The sequence below is a fragment of the Puma concolor genome, chromosome E4 (assembly GCF_028749965.1).
Source record: "Puma concolor isolate L17-30 chromosome E4, mPumCon1.1.hap2, whole genome shotgun sequence".
In the NCBI taxonomy this organism is placed as follows: Eukaryota; Metazoa; Chordata; class Mammalia; order Carnivora; family Felidae; genus Puma; species Puma concolor.
The window spans coordinates 24,275,224-24,299,133 of record NC_141683.1 but is presented as its reverse complement, the minus strand read 5'-3'; the positions used below and the strand labels follow the sequence as shown (position 1 = coordinate 24,299,133).

General features: G+C 35.7%; 1 long non-coding RNA gene across 1 annotated transcript in view; it reads left to right on the top strand.

Moving 5' to 3' along the window:
- LOC147572497 (uncharacterized) overlaps window positions 1-23,910 on the top strand; it is a 158,557-nt gene that overhangs the window by 97,454 nt on the left and 37,193 nt on the right. The window contains exon 2 of the long non-coding RNA XR_015245763.1: window positions 21,632-21,705. This is a non-coding gene — a long non-coding RNA (uncharacterized LOC147572497). The remainder of the gene's footprint in view (window positions 1-21,631; window positions 21,706-23,910) is intronic.

Sequence of the window (23,910 nt, the reverse complement as noted above, 5' to 3'; positions counted from 1 at the left end):
TATTTAAGGTTTATACACTTAGTTTAAATTCAGATACTTCAGGATGGTAGTTGATGTCTTGGTTAGAGGGTAGAGGATGGTGTATATATGAAAATGTTTCAAATTAAAACTGTGCTGGGGCTCCTGGGGGCTCAGTTGGTTAAGCATCTGACTTGATTTTGGCTCAGGTCATAATCTCACAGTTCATGAGTTTGAGCCTCTGTGCTGTAGGCATGGAGTCCAGTTAGGATTCTTTCTCTTTCTCTTTCCTTGATCTCTCTGCTCCCGCCTCCCTCAAGATAAATAAATAAACTTAAAAGAAAAATTGTATTTGTACCATCCCAAATATCTTCCAACCAAGACATCAAGTGCTATCCTTAACTGCTACAGACATTGTGGTGATTTTTGCAGTCCTCTGTAAAACTCAAACACAGTAATTTCCTCAGCTAATGATACTTGGGATCATTATGGTTACACAGGTATTACCCCGGTGCTGGAGATTGTTACACTTTTGATTTCAAACACTAAGCAGGATTGGATTTACCTTCCAAAAGGGCTTTGATATCGATATTCCTCACACTCTAATCTCCCTTCTATCTTCACAGCATCTAAAGCTCAGGTAGATGGACAGCCCTATACATTCACAGTCAGCATCTAGCCAGATACACTGAAAGAAAGCAACGTTATTTCTTTATTTTAACGGGGGAGAGTGTATCCCAAGCAGGCTCCATGCTCAGCGTGAGATCCTGAGCCGAAATCAAGAGTTGAACACTTAACGAACTGAGCCACCCAGGCGCCCTGCAAGGTTATTTCTTAAAGGCACAATGCTTATTGTAAAAGATTACACTTTAAACAAGGGCAAAAGCAATAGGCCAGCACACTTGGTTTAAAAAAAAGCAAATGTATTTGTAGGTCATGTTGAATAGGGCAAAACCTATAGAGGGCACATCATGTAGGATCCAGATTAGACTGGAGTTATTTCAGGCACATGGGTGAAGAGTTTCATCCTATCCTTAGTGAGGAGGAAAAAGATTTGTAATTCACTGTGTGTTCAGGTTCTCATTTCAGAGTATGAGTTCAGTTATTAAGAAAGTATTTTATTATCTTTGTAAAATTTTAAATAAAAGAATCTATGTAGATATTCTTACACGGCTATTTGCTGTCAAATCATCTGGAATGCAAAACACGCACAGGTATGGTTACAGGGAAGATGCCCCTGTTCAGAGTGTAGATGAGGTCAGCTACCTTAGATTTGCACTTTGCTCATGCTATATATGAAAACATGAACAAATATCAGGTGGAACTTTCAAATTTTAAAGCTGTCCATCAATAAAATGAACTCCTTAATAAAGTAGTGCATTCCCCACTGCTAGAATTGTTTAAGCAAAGACTATTAACCATGTTTCTGTGATATTACACAGGGACTTTCTGCATTAAGGCAAAAAACTTTTTTTCCATTCTAAGAATCTAGGTTTCTGTTACCTAAATTTCTTCTACATAAATTGATTGGCTTTTATGTTGTTATATTGTGGATTTTCTTTTTCTTAAAGATTTTCTTTTATTATTTAACATGAATATGTATAAAGTGTTTGACTAATAAAAGGGGGAAAGGAGATACAATTTGCCTCCAAGTGAATTTCCTTATCAGTGAGGAAATTAACAGAGTCATTTGACTTCTGGTATAACATTGAGACTATACAGAGAACTATAGGTAGATGATCCAAGATGCTATAATAAATTTGTGAAATGGAAGATAAAGATAAAAAGGAAGGTATGAATAGAAGAAAATTTGTCCATAACGGGACCAAGGATGTTTTTGAAGCTTATGGAAACAGATTGAGGAATTAATTGTACCTGAAATAGAGTGACCAAGTGATGACTATAATTTGTGGAGGATCAGAAATATGACATAGATTACGATTCTGACAGATTAATTTTTTTAAGTTAATGTTATGTTTTAGTATTTTGTTGGGGAAATCCATGTTTTGCTATGAAAAAAAATGTGTGTGCTACATCTCTTATTAGGAATGCCCTCCCTTACTTGCTAAATTTGGAAGAGGATATGAGTTGCATGAAGATTAATATTTATAATTATTAGGTTGTCACTATGTGACTTCCACTGGTCCAACGAATGATTTTAATCGCTTTATTAAGAGATAGAAAATAGCTTTCCCATGTGTTCTGAACTCCTTAGTATGCCCTACAAACTGCCTCGTTTAATATAACAAGGTGTTTATTAAAAAAAACTATGTGCCATATATACAGACATCCTTCACTCCATAGAAAAGATGACTTTCTTGATATGTACCAGGCATTGGTGAAGCAAATTAAAAATGAATGATTCTCTGGATTTATGGTTAACTCTCATATTTTATGACCTTTTTAAAAACTAATTTTAGTGTAAATTATCCCAGAAATACTGCAGAGAAAATGTTTAGAAGCATAACAACTACATATAGTAAAACCCTAATAATAAATATTAAACTATTTAAGCATTGGATGTTAGCACTAGGCCCAACTCTAAAATTATGGTTCCTCAAAATTTTCTATCTTCTAAAACAAACTCCAAGATGTAATACAGTCTTCTACCTCATATCAAAAGTATATAAACATAATAAGTGATCCTGAATAATATGCATCTAACAAAAGAAATATCCATTATTGTGGATATTTATTCTGTATTTATAATGATATTATATAGTATTTATTATACAGTGTTCTGATAAATTAATGTGCCATATTGTTTCAAATTCAGACAAATGTTAAAATATTATGTAGCAAGCAACAAATATGAAATACCAAATGATCAGCTGAGTGGAGGCTTTTGTTACTTTGTTCAACCACTGTCATCCACTAATAAAAATTTCAAAATTACATATCATATGCACAAATTACTCCATCTTTTAAGCTTATGATAATCTTTGGGTCCTCTCACATAAATAAACAAATACTTAAAATATGTTGATTTTTTTTCCCCATATATCCCTGTACTTTGGTTTTAGTGCCCACTAAAATACAAAGTAAATTAGAATAACTTATTGATACTTGCACATAACAAAACTTCTGTGTACATAAGAAACAATCATGCAATTATATTTTAATACTTTCCATTACTCTTTTATATCATATCATATAGCTAAATAAATATAATATATATTTAATGTTTATAAATATATACCATATATATTTAAATATGATATTTACTTAAAATTTATCAGATGTTTAATATCATAGGCCAGAAAATAGACACATAGCAGTGATACAAATGGACAAGTTACCTGACCTCAGAGAACTTTAGACTCCATCAAGACCTTTGTCACCAAGTGAGCTGGGCATATTTCAGGTTGCATCGTCTGAATTTGAGTTAAGCTGCCCTGTATTAGTGTCGACCGCCATGCAATATAGATCACTGACAAATGGACAGAATCATATAACTCATGGTCCCTTCATGTATTCAAAACAGCATATTTATGTGGATTTTAAATGAATTCTCTAACGAATGAATGCAAGTAGTAAATTGAATTAAGTGAAACATGCTATTTTTCCACCCAATTATAGTTCTTAAAGATCTAAAAGAGAAACATCTGTTTGAGCCAGTTATAGAGCGGGTTGCTGACTGAGAACGGCAGGAGGGCGCGCAGTTAATCATCTGTACTCCTACAAGGAGCCCGCTCACCAGTGTGAATTACTAAGGAGGGCTTCCTGAAGGATAAGACACTGCGCAGTCTCTGTGTAAAAAGCAGTAAAAGTCACAGCGGGAGAAAAGGGAATTGGCGCTTTTACAAGAGGAGGAGGAGTTTTTAACAGTTACATTGGTAGCTCAGAGGTTTGCATCAGCACTTCTTTCCAAAACATGGAATAAAACCTGCTGTACAATAAGGTATTAGTCTTAAATATAGCAAATAAATTAGAAAATTTACTGTATCTTAACAAGGTGTTAACTTGAATAAACAGCATGTTGGATCAACCTTCTGTTTAATTTGTGTACATGCAGCAGAGAAGGAAGCCAAATTATCCAAGTTGGAAACAGATGTAGGCAAACAAGAAGTGGAGCAGAGCATATATATTTTATTCTCTATAGTAGAAATAATCTGTTTACTCAAAATTCAGTCTTTACCTTACTATGCAATATTAGTGATAACTGTAAACATTTATGATTTCTGAATTATACACATGAATTCTAAAAATAAAACCTCGAAACATCTTTATTGCCATTTTTGTTCTATATGGTATACTTCCAGTGCTGAGAATCTAGACTTTTTCTTCTTTGTTCCTTTTCTTACTCATTAATTTATTTCTTCCTCCCTCCCTTCCTGCCTTCCTGCTTTCCTGACTTCTTTTTTTTTTCCTTCTTTTAAATCCAGGGGAAAGGGAGTTTTTACATCCTTTTCAAAGCTTAGTCTTTTTTGTTTGTTTGTTTGTTTGTTTGTTTGTTTGTTTGTTTGTTTTCTTCCTTCTGGGCTAAATCAACATTTCTTTAGATTTTCTCCATCATCTAGATTTCCCAAACTGGTACTACATTTATGGATTTTCATTTTCAGCTTTTTGTGTTCCATCTTGATATTTCACCTCTAGAAATCAGCATGAATTAATTTTACTGAAACTAATGAATTAGTAATACCAATATTTTCCATAATTTTTAACCAAAGAAATGATCACATAAATAGAATCATAGGCATATGTTACCACATGAACCACCAATGGAAGCATTGAAACGATTCAATCTTCAAAGAGTGGCAAATAGACATTTTAAATTCCCTGAGAATGTATCTTTATAAATGTCTCCAAATCTGGTTTGAACTTCTGTTTGGTATTTAGGAATCAGAGTATACTTATACAACGGTAATTTGTCTTCAGGAAATCATTTCAACTACTCCAAAGATTGTAGGAATTAATGGAATTTGTGTGTCCCATTTATGAAGTAAACCAGTTTTGAGTCAGGCCCCAAATAAAAGAAGGCTCTGCGACAGGTCCGATCTACTGTGTATTAATGTGCTTTGATCACAGGCCATGTGGCCCAGCTCATCTAATGGTGCTTAAAGTGTTGGTGGCTGATAGTGATGCTGATAGGAGCCTTGTGCAGACCCATACAGGTCAATCATTATATAGACCATTAGAATTTTGGAGTGAGCCATGTGAATAACTAGTCTTTTGAGAAGCAGCTCTTGGCCTACTGCTGGGCTTTAGTAGAGACTGAAAAGTGGACCATAAACCACCAAATTACCATGCAATATGAACTGCCCATCATGAATTGGGTATTGTCTGACCCACCAAGCCATGAAATTGGGTACACCCAGTAGCACTTCATCATCAAACGGAAGTGGTCTGTATGACATGAGGCTTAACAGGCCCTGAAGGCACAAGGAAGATGCATAAGGAAATGACCCAAGCACCCATGGTTCCTCCTCCTGCTGTATTAATTTCTCTTTCTAGTGCACAGCTAGCATCTCACAGGAAGTTCCCTTCAGTCAATTGAATGAGAAAACAAAAAACTCAGGTTTGGTTAATCCATGATCCTGCATATATTTGGGCACTTCTCAAAAGAGGACAGTGCAACACTATATCCCCACTTTGGAATAGCACTACAGGATAGGGAAGGGAAATATTCCCAGTGGCCAGAACTTGAAAAGTGCGCCTGGTATTCATTTTGCTTGGAAAGAGAAATAGCCAGAGGTACAGGTCTATATTGACATATGGGCTATGGACAGTTGTTTGGTTGGATGATCAAGGTCTTAGAGGGAATGAGACTGAAAAACTGGTGACAAGATTCATGTGGAGATACCTCTCCAAATAGACACACAGTCTGAACATTTTTGTGTCCCAGGCAAAGGCTCACCAAGGGTAACTGCAATAAAAGAGGATTTTAATACTCACCTAGATAGGATGACATGTGCTGTGGACCAGTGAACCATTTTCCCTAGCTACCCCTGTCAGTGGAAAATTGGTCACGATGACGGAGATGTAGGTTTGCATGGGCTTAGCTGTCTGAACTTCCAGTCACCAAGGCACTGCTGATTACCCAATCTTCCCACAAGAATGCCGTCAGTGTAGTACAGATTGCCTTATCTATCATCATGCAGTTCTCCACAGCATCCTTATTAACCAAGACATTTATTTCACAGGAAATGACAGGTGGCAGTGGGTCCAATCTTGAGGAGTTAACTGGTTTAACCATGATTTTCCTTATAGAACAGCTGATAGAATGGTGGAATGGCCTTATGAAGCCTTAGTTATGGTGCCAGCTAGATGGCAAGACCTTCCAGGGTTGCAGTAATATCTCCAGGATGCTCTATATGTTCAGCACACTACATGTGTAGTGTGATTTGTCCCACAGTCGGAGTTCATGGCCAAGGAAATCAAGGTAGGGAAATGGAGGAGGCTGCTCCATTGTTACTGCAAGTAAACCACTAACAAAATGTATGCTTCTTATCTCCCTGACCTTAAGTCTGAGGAGTCTTGAGATCTTAGTTCCAAAGAGAGTAATGCTTCTGACAAGGAACATGACAATGATAACATTGAACTGGAAGTGGAGACTTTGACGAGCCTGATTAGGCTCCTGAATTAACAGAAAAAAAAATAGGGTTTCTGTACTCGTTGGAGTGATTTTTTGATTAGGGTAACATTGGGCTGACTCAACAATGCGGATTAAGGAGGGTATGCACAGAATGCAGATCCTCCAGGGTGCCCCTTAATATTCTTAGGCCCTGTCATTCAAACCAGTGGAGACTCTCCTAACCCAGTTCAGGCTGGACTTCTAATGGCCCAGATCCTTCAGCAATGAAGGTTTGGGTAACTTCACCAGAAGAAACAGTGACCAACAGAAGTGCCTGCTTCTGGAATGTTAGTGGAAGAAGCTTGTTACACATACCAGTTATGATCATGTGACCTGTTGGAGACACATGGACTGTAACAGTTATGAGTATTTCTTCCTTATTTTGATGTGAATATGTTTTTGTGTATACATACTAATATCACACAACTTTTTGTCGTTTTTCTTTCCTTTCTCATCCTCTAATCATATAAGATAAGATTAAGGTTAATAGTGGTTAACTTTACATCTCTGTATTTAAGCTACAGGATATCAATGAGAGAGTATGAGTCAACAGGTAGAAAAATGATATCACCCAGAGACAAAAAAGAGACTCTGTATTCTTTTTGTGGAAAGGGTTAATCGGCTTGCAGGTGTATCAGAGATAGTTGTGCCATGTTGAGTGGAAGCATGATTTTGTCGGTTTCCAAATTTGGAGATTAGCATAGTTTAAGAGATATGTGTGGGTGCTGAGTTGACAAGCGGTAAACTGTGGTGGCTTTGTGATGTGTCTACGTGGCTAGGCTTAACTACGTTTTCCAGAATTTCCTGTATAGTTCTGGTTAGGGTGAAGCACAACAGAATGTTTTATGGGAGATTGGAGGTAGGAGAGGAAGTAGCAGCCATTCTGTAGCTCACGCATATCGTCATTCATCTACTGGCTCCTCCCATTGGTGAGAGGCAGTGGCAGTGGCATTGGTGAGAGGAAGCTAATTCCTCCAGCTTCCACTGGATCTTCCTTCTGCTTCTACTCTTAGACTAATGTAGGTATGGAGTTCCATGATGAAAGGCCTTCACTTCTGCAGGACAACCACACAACTAAGGTCAGAGGCCCTAGGAATTGACATTGGTTTAGACTCTTCTTGTGGCCTCCAGCTTTTGTTTATGGCTCCTTGATTGTTCTTGCTGTATTTCATATATATCTTCTCTCTATCACTGCCTACTTTGTAACCTTCAAGCTCCAGCTTCAGACACAAATCATAGGGATTTGACTTTATGGGATTGTCTCGTTAAGACTATTGCTTTATGTCTAATATTGGAGGTTAGAGTCCATAGACAGGCAATCAGGGAGGGAAGGTGGTTTATAATCTCTTAGGGGTTCTGCCTCTTTGGTTGAACTTACACTGAAATATTTTCTTTGTATTCTGGAAATGAATACATTCTCTCTTAGAAATATAGAAGAAACAAATGTGGTGTCACTAATTTATCCTTGATTTTCCTCAAGATCCATAATTACATCATGCTTTTTTCTCTGAAAGTCAGGAGTTGCATACTATCCCAAATATTGCTTATCTTTCTCCACTAGCAATAATTAATAGGAGAAAAAAGAGAAAATTTAGGAGTCAGGAGAAAAACAGATCAGAAAATCCACAAGACAATTGTTAGCTCTTGAAAAAATCAGTTTTTCTCTTTAAAATTGTAACAATTTCCCACCACAGAGAGGTGCTCTCACACTTGGTTCTCCAATATTTGCAAACCACTATAGTTCTAAAAGGTTGTACAAAAGATTTTCAAACACAGTATTAAACATAGGGCATTTTTATTTAAAAATTGTTATAATCCATGACATGAAAAAAATAATTCTGTAGTCTTTAAAAAACAAAAGTTTGCCTGTGATAAAGTCATCCTTCCCCTACCTTTGAGCCATCATGTCAAAGGAACAACAGCCTCTAATATGTTAAGTTCTTGATGTATTATGTTTTAAAATAATACTTTATGTGCTCACCATAACTGAGGTTTTGGCATTATCTTGGTATATTTTACATGTGCAAAAACTATGTACACCTGTCTTTTTATATCTCTTCCTAAGCTACATAAAACATTGTAATTTTTACTTATTTATGTTAAATAATATCACCTTTTGTAAGCAACTGGTGATTTTGCCTGAAAAGCTGGCTGTTGATAGAAAACATTTTTCTTCTTTTATTTGGCTGAGTGTTTTGTAACAGAGGGAATATGGCTCTGTGGTCAGGCATTGGGCTGCAGAGATAACTATGTATTTTAACATAGTTAATGCTCTGCTCCTTGCCTGTCTTGCAACCAAGCACATGCCTCACCATCTCTGTGCCTTATTTCTTCCCATTGGTAAAATTGAGGTATAACAAAATGTCTACTTCCAATATTTGTTGTGCAGCCTAAATAAGAAAATTCATGTAAAGTTCTTCAAATACTGCCTGGCATATGGTAAATGCTCATTAAATGTTACCCATTATAATATTGTCTTCTGGCCTGCTAATAAACTACAAAAAAAACCCACATGGATCTAAAGCACAAGATTTATAATTAACAAAAGGAAAAAAAGGAAAGATTTTAGTCAATAAAAGTAAAATAGTGTGTCTTTTAAGTATAGGCCTCTCCACAGAGATATTGATAAAATAATAAAAGTCAGACCAATAGAGGCACATAACCATTTTATATCTAGCAGTTGGGTGCTTAACTCTACAGAACTTGGAAATGAAATCGTGAAATAGGACACATTTCCCTTTGCAGTTTCTCTAGATTCCCTGTGAATTTGTACAGGGCCAGTAGATATATCCAAGCACTATTTGATAAAACACTGCTTTTCAAAAAGTGGGAACAGCACATAATTACCTCTGCATGGTATTTCTTTGGTAATTGCAGATAAATTGATAAAAATATCTCTACTACTAGGCAAGCAGAGTATTGATTGCAATTTACTAGGCTATAAGAAAAAGTGATTTTTCTCTCAAGTTTTAATGTAAGTACTTACTTGTTTTACTTTATGGCAAATACAAACCTCATATCAGCAGCTGAAAGTCTTCGGAAAAATCTCGTGATTGCTAATCCTCAAGATTGACTCTATATTTTTTGCTAGTATTTACCTGCTTGTTATTTTCCTGTTGAGCAATTTCTAAAAATTACATTTCCTATAGCTGGGAGTTTTATTAGTTCATTCTATCAATATATTTCTTAAATGCAGAACCTTCAGAACATCCTAACCATAATTCTTTTAGAAAGAAAAGCAGGGAGGTCTCAGATCTTTCTTTCTGCTTCAACATATCTTAACTACTCATGCATTCACACACACACATTTACTTTACATCTTACAGATTCATGGAAGAGCTCATTCCATTCTGTTTTCAAGTCTTGTTTATTTTTGCTTTTGTTGACATGCAGTCTCTTTCAAGGAAACCTAACTAACCCTTTATTCTGAAGGAAAGCTATGCACTGTATAGCTTTATACAGCTTTATACACTGTATAATTTTAATTGGGGATGTAATGTTTGGCCACCATATTGACTTTTGTCTAATTATTTACATGTTTTCATTTCTTCCCTGAATTGATCTCAAAGGAAATGTGTGTGCATTTATAGTTCATTTATCACTGATAGTTATCCCAAGTATAACAACATGCAGTCCACTTAGCTCTAATTATAACTTGTTTCACCCAACCCAAAATATGCTTTTGTACTGATTGTAGAGTTTTGGATTCATTATAGATTAAGAACCCATATCAAAGTGAGAAACTACAGTGGGACTTCGATTAATTTATAGAGAGGAGTGGGGGTCTTGTACGGAAATGATGTCAGTGATGACTTTGGTTTATGACAATAAACATTGGTTTATGTCACCTTGGCATTGGACAGCTCTGACATGTTACCTGTGATACACAATTCTTCAGCTCTTGGGAAGTAGTGCGAACACCTGGTTCAGCTGGTCAGCTGTGATTCCTCACAACCACCCATTCTGCCTCTAAAATGCAGTGATGGTTCTTAGTTCCATGGCAGAATTAGGTCACCCTAGTTAGTTTTATGTATGTGAGCAAAATTATCACTGAGGACAGCAAAAACAAATTTTAATTTATCAAGGATCATTCATCTAGTACAATATTTTATAAATAACTTATTTTATAATAAAATTAGTTGACAAACATTTCTATAAATTAATTGGCACATTTATCAAATTGGCACATTTGATAATTTCTTGGAGAAATATACAAGAACCTACTAATGCTAAGTAGTGAAAGTTTAGAGCTGTTGCAAGCAGAAAAGGTAATTAATAATATATATAAATAATAATAGTCAAACTTCTACCTAATCTGCAATCCTTTCTTCAGTTACATTTTTTCTAAAATATGTTCCTTTAGGCCAAAATCACTTAGAGACTGTTACAGAAGAACTCTAACCCAGAGAAAACCTACATGTAATAGACAGCTAGTGGAAGGCATATTGACTGACATTATTTAGCCAATCAGCTGATACATCATTTAAACCCTGAAATTCTGAACAACTGCAGGTAAAGTGTCCTGAAACATATGGAGCAGTTGGGTGTCTTCAGTTTCCCTAACTTACTTTATCTTTCTTTCTTTTTCTTGCTCTTACTGGAAAAGAACTTAACTCAGTAGTTATGCTGTGAAAGGTGAAGTACTAAAGTAAATGTTTGTTTTGAAGATGCTCCATTCTGAATAATCTGAATGAAGCATTTATTCCTATGGAGGTTTTGAATGTGCTTTCTATTCTATTCTGCCCAGAATAGAATTAAGTTCTATTCTATTCTGCCCAGAATAGAATTAAGTTCTATTAACATGGGATTAATTAATTAAGTTCTAGAACATGGGATTAAGTTCTCCATGGCTCTACCCTGGCAGCATACTGCTAAAACCAAGTCATGCTGTTGGTGACATGGCAGGAGGGAGTAAAGATGACTAAAGAAAAAACACGAGCCCAAGATATCCATGTGCAGCTGACTCTTTATGGACTGAAGGGCAAATCAAATATGTGACCTACATGACTAAGGTCCATAATGATGTGGGATCCTTTCAACTGAGGGAGACGCTAGGACGGTCAGTACCTTTCCTCATGAGGAACTCTACCTGGGAGGAAACTCCCTCCAAAACTTCTGGTAACAACTGGGATATAAATACAATTACTATTTTCTAGCATGACCAGTAAGACCACTCTTAGGTCTAGGCAGTGCTTTCTCATCACAGCTTGTTTCCCACCAGAGGCAGGTCGCCACTGCCACCGCCCTTTGCCCTGGGTGCAGGGCACCAGCTCTGCTCTTGCCAGAGCTCTGCCCAGGATAACTTGTATTTAAGGCAATCCTTTCTCCTGAGCCCTTCATGTGATAGGATGGGATCACAAGGTATCTGAAACTTCTCTGTTAATTGTGGCCCATATGAATTTTTTCACGGTCCAATTAAAAGGCTCGAGGGTGCTGAAAGGGAAGCTACAAGGGACTTTTTATGGTAGCGTCATGTGGAGCTTGAGCATTTAACTAGGTTCCTGAGGTACTCGTGCTATTTGTCTGTGAGAAATTTGGAACAGGAATCATATTGAAAGAATGGGACTAATTGAGTACAAATATAAAGGAACCTTATTTTTATCCTCCTGTCCATCTCCAACCACCCCCACCCCTTGCCATGAGATTCATTTTGCCTTTGCTTCCCTTGGGCAAAAGTAGGGCATACCCCATGCCTGCCATGCTCACTTTTAGATAACAAAAATCCTCCAGTAACTTCCAATATCCACACACAGTCTCCATTCAGTAATTATTTTGTTCAATCCAGTGTATTAATTTAAACATTAGGAACTTCATTTTAAGTTGAAATACCCCTCCCTATCAGGAGAGAAGTTTGTGATCCACTCTGGGTGTTGCAGTGTGGAATGAAAGTTGGTACTTGGTTAATAATGTTGTGTGTGCCTGGTAGATATTTTAAGCTAACACTTTCACTAACGGTGTGTGAGTTCATCAGAGCCCACAGGGACTTTCTCACCTGGAGTTCCCTTAAGGAGAACCAAGAGCAACTCTATTCTGGCTGGTTACTTTGGGCCATTGCTTACATCTTGTCTTATGCAAATAGCCTGCCCATTCTGTTGCCAGGAATACCTATAGACCTTTGGTTTATATTGTGAGTTATTTATTTAAAAATAATTCAGTATCACAGGTGTGATTTTTATGTAATTTGTATTTGTAGGTACTTGGTAAACACTTGAAATACTTTCATCTGGAATACTCTAGGGGTAGTGTGTTAGCTTTTGAAAATTAAGAGCTTTTTCTGTTTCTACTGAGAGAAGTAAGGAATCCATAGAATTTTAAGTCAGAGGTTGATTTCAGTTAACCGTTGAACTATCATTATCTCAGTCTGTATTAGAGGATTTGTAAGTCAGCATTAAGGTATTTATATATGTATATTTGTTGAATGGGTAGTGATTGAGATATGTTTATTTACTAGTAAACGTGTGAGCTCTAGGGAGCTCTAACTAGCTAACTAGCTAGCTAACTAACTAACTAACTAACTAACTAACTAACTAACCAACATCTTCCCAGTGGGAGTTTTGGTCTATGCCTGTATTCAGTCCAATGTACTGCCATGTTATGAGGGAATCTGCCGTCTTACAAAATGATAACATACTAGATGTAGAACAGAATACTGCTACAATAATAGGTGACATGACTCTCTGGGGTCTGTTTGTAAATGACTTTTTCTATGAGTGTGGTAGAATTTGGTATAAGCCTGGCTTTCATTGCAACATATCACCTGGTTGGGAGACTTTCAGAGAGAACACTTATAGTGTTCATGTATATCTATTTGAAGCCTCTGGTCTTACAAGTGGCAATGTGAAGAAATTAGGTATTATCAGTACTCAACAGGTGGCCAACTTCGGCTAAGACCTCTCTATCCTTGCTTTGCTCTGATAACAGTTAGTGATCCTAGCTTTTGTTCTTCAGGAGGAGATGGGTCAGAAAACAATATACTGTACTTCTCAAGCTCAAGGTGAGCCATATTAGGCTATCTGAGTGGTCTTTATAAACCCTCTATCTTTTCACATTATATGAAAAAGGAAGTACCTCCCACTTTTCCCTTTGGGATTCTGGTTGGGAATCACAGCACATAAAGAACTCTCTCTAAAAGTCTTTTTTTCTGATCTCTAAATTCTGACACTTTTATTGTCTTTATGTAGTTCTGTAGTCAAGAAACTTAAGAAGATTAAACAACAACAACAACAAAAGATCTTGCTATTTCATTTAATTAATTATTTAATTAATTAAACAAATAAATAAATAAAGGGCTCAATCTTATAAATTGTCAGATCATGACCTGAGTCCGAATCAAGAACTGGACGCTTAACCCACTGAGCCACCCAGCCGCCCCTCTATTCCATTTTAGATAGCAGACTAATAACTCAATTTGGCATATGGAAACAGTTTGCATCCATTGTGTTTGAGCCTCAGCCTAAACTGGGATGGAAAGTGAGAACTGAGATAGGTCAATTTTGATACCATACTATGCATGATAAAATATGACTGCTAAAGAATAATATATTCAGGTAAGCTATTTTATATTTTATCACATAATATGGTTGTTTTCGGGCTACCAGTGGACCATTTACTACAGCAAAACAGTGATTTAATCTAGTAAACCAATTGATTATGCCAAACTATAACTGGAAAAAAATGTGTTACTCATATAAACATAAAATGAATGTATCTAAAAAATTATTTCATTACTGAGGGGACTAGAGAGATACTAAAACTAGTTCAAAGGAAATCTGAAGAACAGTTATAGGCATTTAAAAATAGTAAAATAAGAAATATAAAAAATACCAGGCTGTATATGACACTGGTTAATGTCCTATGGGTCAATGAAACCATGAAATTTGAGGTTACCTTTTTTCACTGATGAGAAACCTATAAGCTAAGATGTGACATTACAGTGTCCAGGTGCTAATCAAATAGTAAAGAGCAAAGTCTAACTCAGGTATATTCTCCTTGAGAATTAAGTAGTTTACCCATGATTGTTTTAAACAATTTCCCTGCATAACACTGAAAGGACATACCACATCTTCTTCGCCTTCTTTACAAATGTTGGGAAATTTTCCCTAATAAATGACAACATATTTTTCATTTGAGTATATAAAGCAGTTTAACTATTTTAGATAATTAAATGAGAAAATAATGATGGATATTAAGCATACCATAGTATAAAAGATACACATTTCATATCCCTCAAATTCTTTGGACCTCCATTTTACATACTAATAACAATAAATTTAGCATAGCTGCTTTCTGGGGTACTATCTGATGCCATGAACAGTTAATTTATTTTTCTAACTGCTCAAACTATTAACGACTTTCAACTCTGTGCGTCTCTTTTCATTTTTTCCTTTGTTTCTCTGTCAGCTCTCTGTTCTACTTTCCATTATAAGTATCTGGTTACATCTATCTTATTACTCTTCTTTGTACTATTTATAGTCTTTTTCTCATATTTTTCTTTGTCAGGGATTTACTTCTTTTTTAAACACTTACATCTTCTCTCCAGCTGTGAAATGTCAGAGCAATTAAGACCTGGTCCTAGACCACATTTTATTCACTCTACATTCTCTCTCCTGGTGATCTGATCCATGACTATTACTTTAAATGCCATCTGTAGAAAATAGTTTCTGAATCCATAGCACTAGTGAGACTCAGACATCAATACCAATTACTTAATCAGTATCTACGTATGAATAAATGAAAATCAGCTCAAAGTCAGCCAGTGCTAAACCAAACTCATCATCTCTCTTTCAATTTTTCTCCTTCACTGTTCCCATTTTAATGAATGACCCCATGGTGGAATCTGACTGTATAAGACAGATGTCCTAAATGCTTCCACCCTCTCCCTCCCATATACAATACATAATTGAGATTTTTACAAGTGCACTTCCTAAATATCCCTCAAATTCATCAATATTTTTCTACATCAATAACACTATGACTCTAAGCTAAACAACACCATCTCTTATCTGTATGAAAAAAGATTCCTCCTACTTAGTCTCACTAATATGTACTTTCTGTTCTCCAATCAGTTTCCCACACTATAAAGAAGATAGTCATTTTAGAAATCACATCTATTCCATTTGCCCTTTAAAAGCCTTCAGTGGATTCTTATTTGTCTTAGGAGAAAGAGAAAATCTGTTTGAGCATGGCTCGCATAGTTATAAACAAGAGCTGTGGAGACACACTACCTGGGTTCAAATCTAACCTCTTTCACACTTCACCTGTATGAGCTAGGAACTGAGTGCCTCAGTTCTCAGATAAGTTATTAGTAGTACCTACTTGATATAATTGTTTTAAAAATAGGGGCACCTGAATGGCTCAGTTGGTTAAGCATCTGACTTCGGCTCAGGTCATGATCTTGTGGTTCCTGAGTTCAAGCACCATGTCGGGCTCTGTGCTGACAGCTCAGAGCCTGGAGCCTGCTTCACATTCTGTGTCTCCCTGTCTCTTTGCCCCTCCCCCACTCGTGCTCTGTCTCTGTCTCTCGAAAATGAATAAACATTAAAAAAATTAAAAATTGAATAAGCAAATACATATAAAGTTCTTTCAGCAGTGTCTTTCATTCAGACATCAATTTACCACAGTTTTAGTATTACATTTTATTATCGTTTCATGATTATCTCCCTCTCAGTATCTGTAATTTAGCCATATATTGTTTGTTTTAGTTGTTGAAAAACTCATGCTTAGCCCCACCCATGCATTTACACATGCTACTTCCTTTACCTGGAATGGTCTCTTACTCACCTTCACTTTTGGGGGGGTCTCAACACTTATTGTGATATCCCTTAACTTTGGCTCCACTTCTTCAAGTTGTACCTTTATTAAATTATCTCCATTTGAACCAAGTGAGTTGAGTTCTATTTTCTGCTGGGAGCCTGACTGATACAGAAGCTCTGCCCATGGTAGACATGAGGGAGCCTAGGCTAATGGAGATTGATCTCAACACATGCTTCTGTGAGCCTCATGGAAGAAAAAGAGGGTGTAGTGATTAATTCACTAGCTCTTTACAGCTCCCTCCTGGAATGGACAGATTTCTGCTCAAGTTTAACTGGACAAGATAAGTCATAAGTCCACATCTCTCTTCAAAGAAAGAAGAAAAATATAGTTACCATTTTCTTGGAAAAGAAGGTGAAGTAGGACACTTATGACTCCATTGACCCTTACGACTACCAAACTTAACATAAGCAAAAGCATGAGAACATGAGAATGTACAGATGGTTGGAGATTAATGACTATCCAGTGTGAGGGGAGCTTCGCATGTATTCTAGGATTAGACAGAAACATCTGTGGGGTGAGGTCAGTGAGGGCTATCATGTCATGCAAAATTTGTGTAATACTTTTTTTCTTAGATTTGAAAGGAAGGCATAGAAAAAAATTGAAAATGAGACAGGATCATGTCTATATTTTAGAATACTAAGATTCAACCATCATATCCTGAGTATAGATTATTTAATGAAGGGAGATTATAAAAAACTGTTTACATACAAACTTGGAAATATAACACACTAGGCTTATTATCTCAGCATCAGGAATGTATATTTGACTAAGATAATAAATTATATGCTTTTCTATATTGGGCAGAGGTTTCTATTACATGAATCAAGGCAATTAATTAGACCGATTAAGTCGTTAGTTTACTCAATTAGCACTGACATAATCACAGTCTCAGAGGAAAAAAAAAAGATTGTTTTCAGTAGAAATATTTTTTAAAATATCCTTTAATCAGAATAATTATGTGGAAATATTCTATCAGAAATATATATGTAGATGGCTCAGTTGGTTGAGGTCCAACTTCAGCTCAGGTCATGATCTCATGGTTCGTGAGTTCCAGCCCCGAGTCAAGCTCTGTGATGATAGCTCAGTGCCTGGAGCCTGCTTCGGATTCTGTGTCTCCCTCTCTCTCTGCCTCCCCGCCCCCCCCCCCCACCCCCGGTCCCCATGCTCATGCTCTGTCTCTCTCTCTCAAAAATAAAATAAACATCAAAAAATTAAAAAAAAAATGTATATATGTAAAGCAGCATCACATATCAGGTTTGAAATTTTCCAGATAATTAATAGCTCATAAAATTTTTATGTAAATCAATGGATATAAAATTAGAGTGGCCAAACACTGAAAAATTCTGAGATAAGAACAATAAATATATGATGCAGAAATAAAATAGCACAAAATTTCTCTATGTTTTGAATGTAATATAATTTAATTATTGACTCTCACATACATAACTAGAGTATCATCAATCACCATATATTATATTTTTTCTAAGTCACCAAAACTAATTATAGTCAGTAATCTTTACTCACTGAGACTAATCACTATACCACATTAAAAATCAATCTATTATGTGGTGTCTTGAAGGTCTGTTGGGTGTAGTGATTTTTATGAACGTCAAAATTTTATGTTGATTTCCTGAATACTTTACACAGATGTATTGAATTGTTGTCCAGCTTCTCTCTTGTAAGCAGTAAAAACACTGGTGATTTGTATTTCATCTTTGTGCTAAGTAAGCAGCTCTGTATTGAAAAAATGTTTCATGAAAATTGCCATTCAGATAATTTTTAAGTTAGAATATTGAAAAAAGGGGAATAAACTGAATTACAACAGGAAAATGCTGGATGAACGCAGGAGTAGAGGGAAAGTGACTCATCTTTATTTCAAGGGCTTCTTTACCCTTCCCTAAGACGTGTTTCTATTCAAAGATACGATGCTAAACACTTTAAGTTTCCCTTAGTTGATGCTTCTCCTAGAACTTGTAGGAATCAATTAAAATCTAATATTTCATGATTTTAGAGATAAAAATACTCTGCAGATGACCTAACCCATTACCAATACAGAAGCTGAAAAGGACATTAAACAGCAAAGTTACATCATTAGTAGCAGAGTAGGATCTATGTTTCCTGTTTGACAGAAATCTTTCCACCAAATCTCAAGTAAACCGCAAATAAATATTTAATGTTTACTATTATATTTATAGTTGAAACAAATTTTATCTACCTAAAAGAGTAGCATATTTTTTAACAAATGATACCAGAACAACTGAGCATCATATGCAAAAAACGAGCAAAAGCAAACAAAAAAAAAACATGCATCTGCTCACAGACCTTACAGTCTTTACAAAACTAACCCAAGGTGCGTCATAGACCTAAGTATGAAAGGTTAAACTACAAAACTTCTAGAATATAACATAGGAGAAAACCTGGATCACCTTGGACATAGCAGTGACTTTTTAGATACAACACCAAAGGCACAAACCATGAAAAAAAAAATAACTGATAAGCTGAACATCATTAAAATTAAAATTTTCTGCAAAATTTTAGTATCTTATAAAGCTTATGAAACAAAATTTAGTGTCTTATTAAATAAACATACTCTTATGATCCAACAGTTGTGCTCTTTGGTATTTACCCAGAGTAGTTGAAGACATGTGTGCATGTAAAATCCTACACACGTTTATAGTAGCTTTATTCATAATTGCTAAAGCTTGGAGGCAACCAAGATGTCCATCACTAGGTGGATGGATGCATAAACTGTGATCCATCTAGACAATGGAATATTATTCACTGCTAAAAAGAAATGAACTATAAAGCCATAAAAAGACATGAAGGAACATAAATGCATTATTATTGACTGAAAGAAGCTGATCTGAAAAGACTACGTACTATTAGAAGTCCAGCTATATGACATTCTGAAAAGGCAAATCTATGGAGATAGTAAAAAGATCAGTGGTTGCCAGAAGTTAGGGAGTGGGGAGGAATGAATAGGCAGAGCACAAAGGATTTTTAAGGCATTGAAAATACCTATGTGATACTATAATGACAGATCCATGCCATTATACATAGAATGTGCAACACCGAGAGTGAGTGGTAATGTATACTATGGACTTGAAATGGTGTGATGTGTCAATGTGTGGGTTCACTGATTGAAACAAATGAACCACTCTGGTGGGGGTTGATAATGGAGGAGGTTGTGCATGTGTTGGGGGAAAATCACGGGCACATGGAAAATCTCCATTCTTTCTGTTTAATTTTGCTGTGAACTTTTAAGTGCTCTAAAAAAATACAGTTTAAAAAAAAGAATAGGTTAATAAACACCCATATATTCCTCCTTCAACTAGAATCACTAATTGTTGTCATTTGCCATATTTGCCTTTTTCTCTCTCTTTTATATTTTCTCTCTCTTACTCCCTTTCCATCTCTCCTTTTCTCTCTCTCTCTCTTTTACACACACACCCGATTCCTTTACCGAACCATTTCAACCCAGATGTTGCATCATGCATCTCCAAAGAACAAGGGTATTCACCTGCATGACTAGTTTACTTGTATCAGGCTCAAGAAATCTAAATTTTCTATCATAATATCATCTAACATACAGTCTATATTTCTATTTCTCCTATTGGCCCAATGATGTCTTCACTCTTTTAAATCCAGGAGCCAGTCAAAAATCACACATATGTTTATCAAGTCTCTTTAGCTTCATTGATTCACTTTATAGGTTTAAAAAAACTTTTCTTTATATTAAGAGGCCTGGATAGTTTGGTTTGTAGAATTATCTTTGTCTTAATTTGTCTGATTGTTTCCTCCTAATTAGAATAATTTTCCTCAAGAACATTGCATACATGATATTGTGTCCTTCTTAGTACAAACTCATTTTGTTTCATAATTGGTAATGCTAATATGTGATAACGTTTTTAAGGGTGGTATGCTCCAGATTTCTCCATTGTAGAGGTTCTTTTTTCTTTTTGCAATTATTAAGTAATCAGTACAGTGAGTATCTTGTTTCCTATATCTTTATATATAAACATATTACATATGTTTATATAATTATATAATTATTAAATATATATGTGTTATATTTTGCAGTGTAATTTATCATTGACTGTATTATTTAATTTTAATAAACATCTCATAAATATTTATGTTTATATCAATCTTGGAGATTTAAAGAACATTTTGTGTAAATGCACACAGTTAATAAACAATGAGATTGATGCTAGAATTTAGCTCTAGTTTTTCTTGTATTGTTCCCTTTTTGGGATACACGGTCATGTTTGGACAGTGTCTAACAATATATAGGCCAACCAAGATTTCAGAGTTTCTTAAAAACCAACAGTGACCATCTGAAATTAAGAGATCTAAGCATCTTATTTCATTTCCTTTGGCACTGGGCCCTTGGTGTATTTTGCTTAATGTGTTCGTTCTTCATTAACTTCCTTTTTACTCAGAGCTCGTTACAGTAAAAAACTCATCATATGGCATGGTGAGAAAGGTAGACTGGAGCTTCTTTGTGTGATATCACTGAAGAATACATTTTCCTTAAAGTGTAGAGAAAACAAAATAGCACAAATGACAATAACAAATTAGTGGTTTCTTCTTAGCGTGGAGCCAATGTAAAGTTTTCAATCTATGAGTCATTGTTTGGGTAGAATCCTTTCTAAATGAATTGCATCTAAAATCTTGATTCTTTTGTGAGAGATGGTAGAAAGAGCTTGTCAGTCACCTGAATTTCAAATTCTGGTTCTTTCCAATATTGCCCATATGAACTTAGTCAAGTTAATGTCCTATTTTGTGGCCCCCGAATTGTACTTTCCAAAGCTATTGTGAGATTAAAATATTTAATAATTGTAAGGGTTTTTAAAAGGTGTCATGCACACAGTAAACATAAAAGGTGGATGAGAGACAGAATAGTGATCAAGAGTCAGGGCTCTGAAGCTAGAGAAAGTGGGATATGACTCATGGCCTCACCCTTACTACTGCAATGTAGACATTGAATTTTGAATATTAAAATACTGAGTTTTTAATGTTTATTTTTGAGAGAGAAAGAGAGACAGAGAGAGAGAGAGACAGATAGACAGACAGAGCTCGAGAAGAAGAGAGGCAGAGAGAGAGGAAGACACAGAATCTGAAGCCAGCTCCAGGCTCTGAGCTGTCAGCACAGAGCCAGTTACATGACTCAAACTCAGGAATGGTGAGATCATGACCTGAGTTGAAGTTGTACACTTAACTGACTGAGCCACCCAGGTGCCCCTAAAATACTGATGTTTAATCACCTTGTTGTGTTTTTTTCAGCCTGCCTCATCAAAGTTTGAACCTGGACACTTTGTGACTCAAGGCAGTAAGAAGTCGGTTTTGGACTTTTTTGGGTAAGTAAATACACGGAAGTTGGGAATCATGAAGAGAGAGGGGCTTTCTAAATGTATTTTGCCTCTCAGGAAGCAGGCATATCCTTGGTATTCTCAGTCTACTGAAGCCTACTCTGGTGGTCTGGGTCATTCATACTCATTTCTACTGTAGGAACCCTGGGCAGAACGTGATTTGAACTGATGAGAAGTTGTATCTTTGTTTTTCACACTTATTTTTAATGTGTATATGTGTGTACAAACATACATGCACACAAGCACACAGAAATAATGTGTTTTGCTGGGAGTATTGCCTTAGATCCCATTGAAAGTATAATGAAATATATAGTATAAATACATGATTACCTTTCTAAAACCCCTGAAATCTGAATTCTGGAACACATCCGGCCCCATGCATTTTTAATGGAGGTGTGACTACAGGTGTTAAGGCTCCAGCATTTTCCATTTCCCCCTCGTGACAGCCTGGCATATGGCTTGACAAACAGGCAAATATGAAGGAGACTTAAGGCAGATGTTTCCCATTTAAACTCTTTAAAGTGAAGACCTCATAAACTGGCCTGGCTCTGTGACTTTTTGACCCAACACTGGTTAGCAGACAGAGATTTAGAATTTATCTACCAAGAGAGCTTCATGCTCTGGACTACAGACAGAAATCCATGTATTGTTTGAGGAGTGATACAGTAGTGACCCATAGATTCTGGCTGGTAAATATGCCTGAGTGGGTCACTACAGAAAGAGGACAGATAGACCTGTAACATTCTGAGTCAGAGCCCTAATGAGGGTTATAGCCAAACTTCAAACCACAGTGCCAGTTGAGTACTGCCAGAGCTCAAAGGGCAGATCTGTGCTCATTAATTGCAAATTCTATTATCAGATACCAGCAGAGCACTCAGGGACCAGGAGACCTAGGGACATAACCATGGAGATGGTAAAAACCAAAGGGCTCTATTTAGATATCTCAGCAACCCCTTCCTGTGACTGGGATGACTTTGAACATCAAGGGTATCTTAAACTCAGTGAACCACAAATTCTACTTTAAAGATATTTTAGCAAGATGGAATAGAAAAAAAACAACCTTGATTTCAAACAGTCATTTCATTTTTTTTTTTTTTACTTTATATGGTTGTACTATATAATCTCATCATACATTCATCCTATTATATACATACATGTTAAAACACTTGTAAATAAGCTCCCTTCCAATTTGGTTTTATATGTAAACTATTATAAGACAATTTTTAAAAATTAAATAACTTCTAGATATATGGAAACATACCTAAATAAAAATGTATTTTATTTTCATAAAATAGTAATGAATTAGAATTTTAGTTTAAGATCATTTATAGTTTCAAAAGCCTTTACATTTTTCCAAAGAATTTAATATATTCCTACTGAACATTTCATTAAAAATGCCACAGACAGAATATGAGTTTTTCTAAGTATGACTTCTATCATTTTACTAAAATCAGTAAAAATAATTTTGTGCTTGGAAGGTTACTGCATTTCATCTCCCTCTCTGTAGAAATAGAATGAGAAAAAAGCAATAATAAGAGATGATAGCTTCAAATGTTAAAAAATAAAAAGTCATTTCCAATTGCACGCCCATTATCAGCCACAGAAAATGCGGGACTGAAGTAGGAGACATGGTGCGTAGCGCTCTGAAAGCACCATAATTTTAGAGATGGATCAATGAAAAAGAAAAAAAATACATCATTTGAAAATGCTGTAGTATTAAAAAGGCTTGGGAGAAAATGAGGTTGCAGTTTGAACAAAATTATACATTTACAAAAGAGGGAAGAAATTAGTTATTGTCTCAGCATCACCATAAAGAGTCCAGAAAAACTATACAAAACCCTTTTGTAACTAATAACTTGAAAATTAACGAGTCCTAGATCTTCAATTTACTTTTGATGAATAAACTTTATTTGAATTAAGAGAAGAAAGCATTTAAGTATAAGAAACAGAAAAATTTTCAACAATTTTAGAACATATCTAGGTTATATTGCAAAGAAACAGCACCACCAACAAAATACTCCTAAAAGGATCTTTGGTAATAGTGTCTAGTTGGGAACCATTGTATCTTTACAGGAAATACCTGGGGCACTGGGTTGATTGGTGTGCCTACACACCATATTCATGTTCACTCAGCCTGTGAATGTGATCTTATATGGATATGGTTAGTTAAGTGACTATATAAGAGGAAAATTT